This window comes from Syngnathoides biaculeatus, chromosome 8, assembly GCF_019802595.1.
Source record: "Syngnathoides biaculeatus isolate LvHL_M chromosome 8, ASM1980259v1, whole genome shotgun sequence".
Lineage (NCBI taxonomy): Eukaryota > Metazoa > Chordata > Actinopteri > Syngnathiformes > Syngnathidae > Syngnathoides > Syngnathoides biaculeatus.
In genome coordinates this window covers 31196214-31209239 of record NC_084647.1, presented here as the reverse complement: position 1 = coordinate 31209239, position 13026 = coordinate 31196214, and the positions used below count along the sequence as shown (strand labels likewise).

Below are 13026 nucleotides of genomic sequence, written 5' to 3'. Positions count from 1 at the left end.
TGTGAAGACAAGGAATTCAAGGAATGTATACAGTTTTATATCGTATATTTTATCTCGTATTATAATAATAATTGGCCCAGTAGAATGTGACAACAAAACTTGTTCTTGAACTGAGGAGCATGTTCCAGTTGTGTTGTAAGTAAAAATAAGCTAATTACAAGAGGGAAGAAGCTGTTGAAATGCCTGCTAGTTTTGATTTGCATTGATTAGTAGTGCCCACCCGACGGAAAAAGTTCGAAGAGCTGGTGGCCAGGATGTGGAGGGTCCGAGGGGATTTTGCCTGCTCTTGTCTTAGTTCAGGTGGCGTGCAAGTCCTCGAGAGCTGGTCGGGGGTTACCGACAATCCTTTCAGCAGTTTTGATTGTCCGTTGCAGTCGGAGTTTGTCCTTTTATCTGGGAGGCCCAAACCAGACTGTGATGAAGGTACACAGTACTGATTCGATGTCCGCCGTGTCGAACTATTTCAGCAGTTCTCGTAGCAGGCCATGCTTCCTTAAGACCTGCATGAAGTACATCCTTTCCCAGGCTTTTTTGAGGATGGAGTTGATGTTTTTCACCCATTTCATGTCCTGTGAGACTAATTCCCAGGAATTTAAAGGTCTCGACAGTTGACACCCAAGACAGTTGAACGGTGTGAGGATCAACTGTGGTGAAGGATGCCTCCTGAAGTCCACAATTATCTCTCTAGTCCTTCAGTTTCAGGTGGTGACGGCCACACCAAAAGTTCAATCCTCTCAACCTCATTTCGATGCGCAAACTTGTCACTGTCTTGACTGAGCCAATGACTGTGGTGTTGTCTGCAAACTTCAAGGGTGTGACACCCAGGGACACTGAAGTGTGTAGTCATTTGTGTAGAGTGAGAAGAGCAAAGGAGAGAAGACAAAACCTTGGGGTGCGGAAGGTGCGCATGGATGAGGTGGAAGGAAAGGAGTTCGGCGTATCACATTGTGAAATGTGGAGCTGAAGCCCACGAACAGGATCCTCGCATAGGTCCCCACCCTGTCAAGGTGTCCAAGAATGAAGTTTTGACCCCTGTTGACTGCATCGCCTGGAGATCTGTTTGCTCAGTAGAAAACTAGTGTTGGTCCAGCAGGGGACTTCTAACGTTCTTGAGGTGGTGTAGCTCCACATATTGCAAGTTTCTTGGGTATGATGGTGGAGCATTTGAAGCGGGATTGTAGTTCACACAGTTCCAGAGACCTGCTGAAGATCTTTGTGAAGACTGGACCAAGTTGGTCTATGCAGACTTTGAGGCTGGAATGGGACACAAGGTTTGGACCCTCGCTTTGTGAATCTTGTTGTTTCAAAATTCGTTTCACTTCCTCTTCATGGATGGTCAACGCAGTGGTCAGTGGTATGACTTGATGTTTGTAGAGTGTAGAAAGTGTCCTTTTCAAATTTGCAGTAAAAGCTGTTCAGGTGTTTATGTAAAATCCAAAGGTCGCGATCTTGAAGGAAGTCTGTTTGGATTGACCCATCAGTTCCCAAATGAAATCAACACGGGGTCCAAAACTTTATACCCATTGATGAAGAATTTCTGAGACATAGGGAAACGAGCATGGTTGGTAGTCAACAAGTTATGTCAACAGTCAACTACTTTGAGAATCCAATGTCACTGCCTCGCTATTCTAAATAAGTACAGTGGAACATTGAGATACAAACTTAATTTGTCCCGAGACTGAGTTCTTATCTCAAGTTGCTCTCATGTCAAAGCGGATTTCCCTTTTGAAATTAATGCCATAAATGCCACTATTTCCGTTTCAGCCCGCAAAATGCCACCCCATTTTGATTTTCCACATCTTTAAATAGGAAATGTGTATTTTTGAATAACAAAAATTGTATTGTGTAAAAACATAAAAGAAAATGGAAATAACACTCACACCGCACCTCTTATGCTATTGCATGTGTCACTCCTTTAAATCCACCTTGATCAGCTCCTCCTCAGATACTAGCAATGAAATAATTTTCAACCCCTTGGCTGGCATTATCAACTTGGTGGATTCCTTCTGCTTGAGAATTGTACATATTGCAATAGAGTAGCTGTAATTATGAGTGTACCGCTTAAGAGCGGAGATGGTTGCAGTCTAAAGCAGACTAGGCGGGCAAGTGCATGGCGAAGCAGCAGCAGCAACTGTAATTAGACCGTTCAGTGTGTGCTGCTGAAGGGTTGAATAAAAAGCAACTAAAACCCAACGGTGACTCCTTTTCCTCATTGCCCTTTACCGAGGGCATTCCAATATGGTTGACACACAATGGTCATAACTGTTTGCCAAGACACTCACTCGTACACCCTATTCGTGTTTTTCTATTATTTTCACATCTATCGACATCATCCTCTTCTAGCCCTTTTCTTAGCAATTGCTTTCTTGGGCTGTATGGTTGAAAATTCACTTGTACTAAATGCAAAATGACAAAATGGGAGCATAGCAGCACAAACGGAAAGACCAAGTGAAGCTCAAAAAGCTGACCGGAACCAGTGTGTTTCAGCATCTTAACAATCGCGGCAAAATCTACCGACCATCCTTGATTCCTTGAGAATCAACTTCAGCACAATAAAGAAAAGCCTTTAATTACAGCTATACAAGATAAAAATGGCAACTGTACACAGTCACCGCTAGAAATAAATGATTTTTTATTTTTACCATTTTTCTAGCTGCTTATACACATCTTAAAACAACCAAGATCAAAAAGTAATGGAAACCTCTATGATGAATCTAAACAATCCTCAATTCTATGTACAAGTTAGAGACAAGCTTTATGCTCCTTTTACCACCACAGAATTATGTAATGCATAAAAATGTGCAATTAGGACTTTGACTCCCACCAGTTCGCATACCGAGCGAATAGATCAAGAGAGGACACCATCAGCATAGCTCTGGAAGCCGTGTTGACAACCGAAGAGCTACTTTAGGATGCTCTTTGTGGTTTATAGCTCGGCCTTCATTCACAATCATTCTGGACTTTCTGATAATTAAACTGGACATCTTGGGCCTCCCTCCTCTAACATGCATCTGGATCAAGGACTGTTTGAGTAACAGACCCAGACTGTGGGAATCTGCTCCCACATTTCCTCTATCAGTACACTGAGCATCGGCTCACCATAGAGCTGTGTGGTAAGCTCCCTCCTCTACTGTCTGTATACCTTCGACTGCAGCCCAGTCCATAAAAATAACAGTATCATTAAATTCGCTCATGACACAGCAGTGGTCGGTGTGATCTTAAAGAGAGATGAGGCACTGTACATAAAGAAGGTCCAGAAACTCGCAATCTGGTGTACAGACAACAATCTGGCACTGAACACTATAAAAACGAAGGAGCTCATTGTGGACTTCAGGAAGAAAAGATCTGAAGCGGCTTCACTCTTCATCAACAGTGAGTGTGTGGAGAGAGTCTGCTTATTCAGGTTCCTGGGAGTCCTGATTTCTGGGGACCTTTCCTGGTAAGACAATATCAAAGTGGTCATCAAGAAAGTTCAACAGCGTCTCCAGGAGCTGCACTGAAGCAGACAAAGCAATGCTTCAGAGGACAATCAAAGCAACACAGAAGATCGTTGGCTACCCTCTCCCCTCCATGGTAGACATTTCTCTTGGTCCCTCAGCAGAGCTCAAAACATTAAAGCCCAAGTGTCATCCCTATTCTAAAATAGATATTGTAATGAAAAATACATATAACATTATTCACTTCAGTGTCTATACGAAAAAATAAATGTAAGCGGAGAGCGCGTCATCCATGTGCAAAGTTGCAGAAGTGTCATTCTACGATATCCAAGTGGTCGCCATATTGGCTTCATCCTCAGTCCGTGACGTCACCCGGATGACACCACCAATGAAAACATGCGGTGCACCCTAACTATGGGAGACGAATGCGCCCCTTCTGACACGGAAGCTCTTTTTGAAAAGGAGAACACCACACAACCGAGTGTAGTTACCGAGGCAATATTACACTATTGCTTCAAGCCATATTTAGATGATATGCGATCACGGCCAAACTGCATCCCCCTCCAATCCACTTCTGCGGCGGAGATGAGCCATCGTGGCTCATTGCAGCCGGCCGGTGTGCCTGTGCTTTAGGGGGTTGTTCATAGAGGCCACAGTACACAATGAACAACACAGTCGAGCCGGGGCGCTTTACTGCGCACACGCGGCTGAGTGAGGCATTCTCAGCTGGGTTCTTCAGAGCTACCCCCGTTTGCAAAGCCCGACGCGCAGCCTTCGCAGAAGCCGTGACCGCCAAACACGGCGCCCAAAATCAGCCACACCGGCTGAGGCGCCGTGTCATATAATGGAGCCAAGCCGTACTGCTTTTAGGGGGATGTTCATAGCCGCCGCAGTACCCGATGAACATCATCGAGCCGGGGCGCATTGCTGCGTGCACGCGGCTGAATGAGGGATTCATGGCTGGGTTCTTCAGATTTGAGCCGTCCGCACAGCAGCCCGACGCCGTCAGACACGCACATCAATGTATTTCGTACGCGGATCTTTTGTTATGTTATGAGAGACCGATTACGTGGTCCGCCCCAAACTATTTTTTTTAGCAGCTGTATACACACCTACCTGTTATTTGGAACCCATGAAGCTCTCGTCCTCTGCACCCGTGCAATCCATTTTTCACAAGGAACCGGGTCTCTTGCAAACTTTTGAAAGATAAATCCATTCTCCCGAGTGTTCAAGCAATGTCCAGCAATGCACTGAGCCGGCATTTTGGCTAACACGAAGGAACAACGAGCTACCTTCCCGGAGGTAAAACTAATGGAAACAAACGAGTCCACTTCGGGCCGGCACTGCCCTTTACATCACTTCCTGGTTCTTCTCGAAAACAAATCCCTCGAGAGGATTTTCATGGCAGGAGTTACAAAAAGCTGTATACGTCAAAATCAGGTTTTGTGGTGAAAAAACGCATGGGCCAATATTGGCTGACGTTTTTTCATTAATAACATACTAAAAATCTTCCATTTCATGACAGTCGCACTTTAAGGACACTACATACCCCGGTTATCAACTCTTTGAGCTCCTGCCATCTGGAAGGCGTTTCAGACCAACTGACTGAGGAACTTTTTTTTTTTCCCGCTGAGAGCCATTACCACCCTGAACTCTCATCTTTCCTCTAGCCACACTATATAGGGATGCTAATTTCAATATCTGAGTAATACTTTTTATGCATTCCATTTTACATTTGTGTTTTCATTTGTATTCTTATTTTGATCTAGTTTTATTTATTTTTGCTTTTATGTGTGCACTGAAGCAAGAGAGGCTCTCCAATTTCATTACACAACACTGAAAACACTGAAATAAGTGATTGGGTGATACACTTCCTCACATTCATCATTCGCAGAGAATAATCAAGTTTCAGTAACAAAAAAAAACCATTTCTACGCATCTGCAGATACAAATCAAAAATAATTCACAGACGCACACTACACCCTCTGAGCTGGAAATTCACTGGAGATGTCATCTGAGAATGGGTTCAGGGTAAAAGTATATTATTAATAATTCGTATTTTTAATATAAGATAACTCTTATTCAAACAATGGGAAAATTTCCACAAGTTTAGTCACAGTCTAATAGAGGAAATATAAATATTATATAAATGGCATTCAAGACATCAATACGAGTACATTCATGAAATAGAAATCTTAACTGTTGTTCATGCATAAACCGTCGTTATCTAAAATGTTCTGTTTCCAAAAAGATTGCTGTTTTAATTGACATTTGATTTATCTGATTTAATCAACTTTTTTATTATCATTATTATTATTTATTTTGACAAATGTTGAAACCTCAAAGACCGCTATCATATACTTTGATTCAGGCTTTAACTGCCCTCATTACAAGATGGACACTAAAAATAATGAAATAAATAATGAAACCATAATTCTTTAACAATTACGATTCGATCAATGATGTTTTTGTGAACTTGAACAGAATGCAGAACAATTGTTAAAATATGCTTAAAATATAGTGCTTAAAAATAGTGCAGTAATGTTCTTGTCAACAGGGGGTGGGAGATTTTGAATGTTGGCTGAGCTTAGTCTGCGTGTGACGTGTCTTGGCGTTGGTTATAGCTCATAGCAACTCTCGTATGAATGCGTATTCTGTTTCTGTACCATGTCTTTCATAAAATGACAAGCGCATCAGTGAGTGGGTCCGCCTTGGTCACATGACAGCATTAAAACAATATATAATGTAGGGTAAGATGTAACAACTATGTTAACCTGTTTGAAACAATTCTGATAAAAGCATTTATACACTGTATGGTGAACATAACTTTGACTGTCAGACATGGGCTGCTGAATCTCTGGCAATAGGCCTGAGGCGTGAGTGCATAGGCCTTGAGGAAATGCAAAAAAAGATATATGGCAACACAACTTAAAAATGACAGACTTCCTGAACACGCTGAAAGAATAGTAAAATCACACTAGGCCAGTATATTGAAACAGATAATGTACATTTTATTGCGTGGCTTATCTAGATATACCTTTCCTGGGATACAAAACCACAGAATAAACAATTCATCCATCCATTTTCTTCACCGCGTATCCTCATGAGGGTCGAGGGGAGTGCTGGAGCCTATCCCTGCTGTCAATGGTCAGGAGGCAGGGTACACCCTGAACTGGTTGCCAGCCATTTGCAGGGCACATGGAGACAGACAAAAGCCGCACTCAGAATCACACCTAGGGGCAATTTAGAGTGTCCAATTAATGTTGCATGTTTTTGGAATGCGGGAGGAAACCGGAGTGCCCAGAGGAAACCCACGCAGGCACGGGGAGAACATGCAAACTCCACACACGTGGTTCTGGGTTTGAACTGCGATAGGTGATCTGCGAAGTAGAGAGGGATTCCTGTATTACCAAATATTTCCTCCTCCGTTGGGCTCATGTTTGCATGTGTGCAGTGGTTTCTGTTTGTCTGACAAAGTTCAAGAGCGTAGACTTCGATGGTTTGGACATGTCCAAAGGCCAGAGAGTGAGTATATTGGTAGAAGGGTGCTAAGGAGAAAGCAGAAAGGGGGAAAAAAAAACAATAGTTCCAAAGCCTAACACCATTGTGAATATATTGCACAATTTGGATTCAAGGCAGATGAATGCAGCCATATTGCACCCAATTTCTTCAGCTGGGAACGAAAAAAAAAAAAAAAAGGTGGGACATCTACTGTTTCCTGTTAGTTTCCAATTATGGAGCCCTTTATCCAACATTCCAAACGGAAACGTGATTATGGTTCATGCATGCCCACGTTATAAACAGTATATGTAATATTGTTTTGAGCTGTAGCAAGTCAACATGTTGACAAAGCAGCATTTAAAGAAAGGCTCCGGACTTAAAATGTATTAATCTTGAATTAAACACATTGCTTTGCTCTTGGCACTTTCTCTGAACCACCTGGAAACTTGATTGTCATTATCTTGCCTATTGAGGCACTAATGAGTGTTTATAACTATGCCAAATTTTAGCATTTTTGGGAACAGAGCCTCTGTTTTATTTACACACACACACAGTCCCAGTGGTCACTTCCGTTGTACCTTCATGATATTGTGTTGTGGTATTTCCATTGTGCATTTATGCCAATGTGTTGTGAGTTTAATATTATTGTTTTGTGGCATTTGCAAATATTGTGAACTGCCTCTATCTATCTATCTATCTATCTGTCTGTCTGTCTGTCTGTCTGTCTGTCTGTCTTTCTATCTTATATGTAAGGATGTCAAAATAATTAGAATTATATCTTGTACTTACGCATAAAATTACATTGCCTGTTGAGCTAACATTGGCTCCAGTTGTAGTTTTGAACTCTTTTCTAACTGGATGTTCACAGATTTTCCATGGTATTTTTTTGTGGAAGTTGGAGTTTTAAAGTCTCCTTTTCCAAAGGGATTGTCTTGATCAAACCATGGAGTCCAGCACTCTGTCGCAGTAATCAGGAAAAAGCGCATTGTAGGGCTTGGTAAATCAAAGAATCATGTGATATTAACATTAAACAGTTCCAGTGTTCAACACCAACATTTTGTAATTATAAAATAATGGTAATTTACATGAATTACAAGACTTATGAATCTTATAACAACTTCTGATTACTCATAATGCATCCATGATTTAACAATTACCCTGTTCTTTGCATAAATCAGTGGGGCATATGAAACAAACTTGATAATCAGAGCAATGTCCGTTCTTCTGTCATCATTTCTATTGATAAACCCAGTCGTTGTGTCCACACTACAGAGATGAGAGGAATCATTTCATTGAAAACAATATGGAAAGTAGATTTTTTTTTTAGCCTGTAAATCAGTGCAGTGTATTTATTTTTTTGGGGAATGGTTAAAAACCAACCACACCAGATTGGATTAAATTGTCATTTTTAGAACTTCTGGAACAGGAAGATGAAATTTAGCTTTACGTTGGTTTGACACGTAAGCTTTAAATGTGTATACTGGCAATGGATCGACTACTTACACAACAACGATATCCCCCGTTGAAGCCAAAGTATTTCTAGTGACAGTTTGGACTTCAATGTAAAGTGGGAATGGACAGATTTCATTTGGGTGTTCAAGGTAGAGTTTCTCAAAGTCTCCAGTTACACTTGGGTCATCTCGATCATACCATGGAGTCTTGCACACTGAAGAGTCTTTTGGGGAGATAGACAAATGAAACAATGGGCAATATTTGTCTTTTTTTCTGGGGGTGGGTGGCTTCAATTGAATCATTGTTTATCTTTTCAAAACGTATTCCCAAAGTGTTTTAGCTCTTGAGATGTTCACATGTATTAAAACATTAGTAACATTAGTCTGGCTGATAATGCATGCAATAAATGGAAAATGTTTAAAATGTCCCCTATTGAAATCATAATACAACTAAATTGAGGAAGAAGAATAAGACATACTTAATTGCAATGTGTAGTCGGGAAAGGGAAACATGGTAAAAGGATGGGAAAATAGTTATAAATACAACAGGAAAAAATAGAACAGTAATATGACAAATGCCATGACATAGTAGGACACTATGGTTTTTACACTTTTCCTCACTCTGAAATGTTTTATCAATGCTGTGTGTGTGTGTTTCTTTCGGCTTGTCCCTTTCGGGGTCGCCACAGCGTGTCATCTCAGATGAACGCATATATATGTTTGGCACAATTTTTACGCCGGATGCCCTTCCTGACGCAACCCTTCTCAGGGAGTGGAGGCCCCAGTGGGAATACGAACCCACAACCTCTGGTTTACCAAACCAGTGCTCTAACCACTGAGCTACGGGGCCTCCAAATGTTTTATCAATGCTGTTTAGTTAAAAAAAATAAACAAAACAAAAACTTAAAACTCTGATAACACAAATGATTATGAATGAGGATTAAAATTAGCTGCATCTGCAAGTTTACCTTTTGGATAGCAGAATTCCAGGGGGCACAAGAAACGAACTTCATAATCTGCACAGCGACCGTTGTGTGGCTGGTCACGATTTCGACAAACATCTCGTGTGTGTGTCTGCGATGTAGAGACAACCAGTTGAATGGGGCTGAATCTCTCCAAAACATGGCAACAACATTTGTAGTTTGTCATGTACTCACATATGAATCACGCCCCCCTCCACCAACCCCAGTCTGGTAGCCATCCAGGCCACCAAACGCGAGGCGTCCGGCTGGACAGGTCAGAAGGATGACCCGGACGGCAAGCACCAAGATCCCCACGGGGCGATTTGGGTGGACAGCCTCGAGGAGAAACCCAACGGTGACCGCTCCCTGGCCACCTCGTGGCCGAGCCTTGTTGGTGACCAGTCCACGGCTGACTGCTGGCCAAGCTTCGCCGGCAACCAATCCCTGGTCGTCTCGCGACCACGGCGTGGGAGGACCTCGTCCGGAGGAGTTGCCTGCCTTGGTCGGTTCCAGCTTCGCCGTTGGGTTCCTCGTCGAGGCCGTCCATGGACGAAGCGGGCGGGGGCCGGTCGCCAACGAAGCAGTAGCGTGGGGCGGCCTCGGGCCGGTTGCCGCCGGTACTCCTGGACAGGAACGTGAGGCAGCTGGGGAACCCTCGCCGCCGTCTGCTGGACAGGAACGTGAGGCGGCTGGGGAACCATCGCTACTTCCTGGACAGCAACGTGAGGCGGCGGCAGTGCCATCGCCACCTCCTGGAAGGGAACGTGAGAAGGCGGCGGCGCCATCACCACCTGGACGGGAACGTGAGGGGGCGGCGGCGCCATCACCACCTCCTGGACGGGAACGCGAGGCGGCAGCGGCGCCATAACCTCCTCCTGGACGGGAACGTGAGGTAGCGGCGGCACCATCACCACCTCCTGGACAGCAACGTGAGGTGGCGGCGGATCGGTACCCACTGCCATGTGAGTTCTGCTCGGCAGCGATTCAGTGGCCACCGCAGCGTGAGCCTGCAGTGAAACAGCCAAAACCGGCACGTGGGCGTGGCAAGGTGGCGGATCCGTTTCCATTGCAACGTGCGCTTGGCTTGGGAGTGTATCAGTTGCCACTGCCGCGTGCACGAGAGTAGGCAGAGAGTCAGTTGAAACCGCAACGTGGGTGAGTCTTGGGAGCGGATCAGTTGCCACTGCCGTGTGGGCGTAAGTCAGCAACGAGTCCGTTGAAACCGCGACGTGGGCGTGTCTCTGGAGCGGCTCCATTGGGACATGGGCCTTGCTTGGTAGCGGGTCCATTGGTACTGCGATGTCAACATAGCTCAGCTGGTTCTCTAATCCTTGCCGGACCTGGGCCGTGAGGGCCGCCAGCTCCGCGCTCTGCCGCTCTAACTCCGCCCGCATTTCGCGGCAGAATACCTCGTGATTTGGCGACCCTTCCTCCCTCTGGACTGGAAGCTTTGCTGCCGGCTGCGGGTCTGCTGGTTTCACCGTTGCTGACAAGGAGGGGGTGGACATGGACGGTGTCTTTGTTGCCGTGCAGCAGGAGGCACAAGGGAGCGCCCGGCCTGGGCGTTTCTTCTGGCCGCCACGCGGAGGACCCAGGTAGATGGCCAAGCAGGTTCCCACAAACGGAATCGGGAACTTGAACCTACTGGGGGGAGACACTCGGGAGCTGGAGACGCGGGGAGGTGAATCAAACTGATTGGGATTAACGATCGGGCGAAGAGATTCATAATCGAAATAATCTGAGTCGTAGTCAGGCAGCCAGTCATACAAATAATGGTCTTCCTCGTAGTCCAAAAAATCTGAATCCAAAAGAATATGAGGTGCTGGACGGGTCGTGGTCGGGACGTATTCATAACTCGCAGGCGGGGTGTGTGACACGGAAGGAGAGGACATCATGGAGCCTACCCGGATCGGGCAGGCTTGGTCCTCCACCAGTCGTGAGTCCAGCAGTTGTCAGCAGGATCATGACAATATTATATTTATATTTACTGTTCTTTCAGTACCCTTATGTGAGTCCAACCTGTTTAATGGCTTGCACTGTGTGTTTTGGATTTAAGACTTCATACTTTGTCAACATCCATCCAGTTCACTTTTATGCTTATCCTCACTTGGGGTGCTGGACCCTATCCCAGCTAACTTTGGGCAAGAGGCAGGATACACTCTGAAGTGGTCACCAGCCAATTGGAGGGCACATATAAACAAATAAGCCTTAGCACTTACATTCATACTTATGGGCAAATTAGAATTTTCAATCATCCAACCATGTATGTTCTTGGGATGTTGGAGGAAAACGGAGTACTGGAAAAAAAAAACACACAGGCACGGGGAGAACATTCAAACTCCACACAGGAAAGCCCAGATTTGAATCTGGGTCCTGTGAGGGAGATGTACTAACCCCTTCGCCTACCATGCTGCCCAGTGTATATGGAGAATAAAACAAATGAGAGGGCTGCTTACTGAAGGCTTGCATGTGATTTCCTAGAAAAATAAATCCAGAGATGTTACTAGTTTTGTTTTTATTTTTAAAGTATGCACAATGTGTACGTACAAATGTGCGTAAAATATGTATAACAGCGACATGAAGAATGTTTCATAGTGTAGAAACATTGTGCAGGTTAAAGGATCTTACTAGTATGCAGGAGTGCAAGTGTGATACCCAACTGTGGGAAAACATGTAATATTACTGTTTACTATGTTATTTTAAATAATGTAATAGTTGTTTAAATTTGGTAGTCATTTATACATTACCCATTTGCTTATCACTGGATATGTCATTTTTCACAGCAAAAGAGGGATTTTCTCTAAAAAAAAAAAAGAAAAAAAACCAGACGTTAATGTTATAAGCATTCAACAATCCATAACTGCAAGTATAAAATAAGTTTCCAAAAATGAGAATGGACGAAACTGTTCAAGGAAAAACAAAAAGCTTACAGTAATGGGTGTACAGGATGCTGCTGTATATGTCCCGTCAAAACTCGAAAATTGTGCTGCCTTAAATACTTGATGGAGTGGATGGATTCCTGCCAAGAAACAACCCACTAAATAGAATTCATTGAGCATCCCCAACGAGAAACAATAGTTCTGAGTTTATTCTTTGTGGTTTTGGCAATTCTTCACAAGATTTCAGAAGATCACTTGGTCACACTCGGAAAACAGGTTTGTGGTCTGCCCGTCTGTACAGCTAAAATGATAACTATGGGCTGATGACAATGGTTTGAACACAAATTTGCAAGACCTGTGGTACTCAACCCTTGTTACATTGGGATCTGCATTTTTCAAATTGTTGTTGAGAACAATAAAGGGTATTTTTATTTCGAGATAGCCTTTGAAAACATGTATACAGTGTATTACTTTTAAAAGCCATTTCAAATGAGGTTGCTATACCACCAAAGACATCTTGCTTGTCATTTCATCCACCACTTGAAGACTGAGCTGCACTGGATTTGATTACAGATTAAAGTATTTGCGAGAGAAAATAAACATTTATTCTCATCTTCTGCCATGCAGTTCCACATTTAGTGCCTGGAGGGTGCATCAGCCTTCTCTCTCCCTCCATCCCCTTGCCCCCTCTGTTCAAAGCACCTGTCTTCAATTACCTCATTACTTCAGCCTGGCTGTTCCCTGACATGCTCGCCAAAGTATTGTACATCCTCCCAGCAGACAAAGACTAGATATT

At 43.8% G+C, this 13026-nt stretch overlaps 1 non-coding gene across 1 annotated transcript; it reads right to left on the bottom strand.

Moving 5' to 3' along the window:
- Nucleotides 1-9165: 9165 nt before the first annotated feature.
- On the bottom strand, nt 9166-9239 carry trnat-ggu (transfer RNA threonine (anticodon GGU)). The gene has a single exon. It is a non-coding gene; the product is annotated as a tRNA-Thr (tRNA).
- Nucleotides 9240-13026: the final 3787 nt, after the last annotated feature.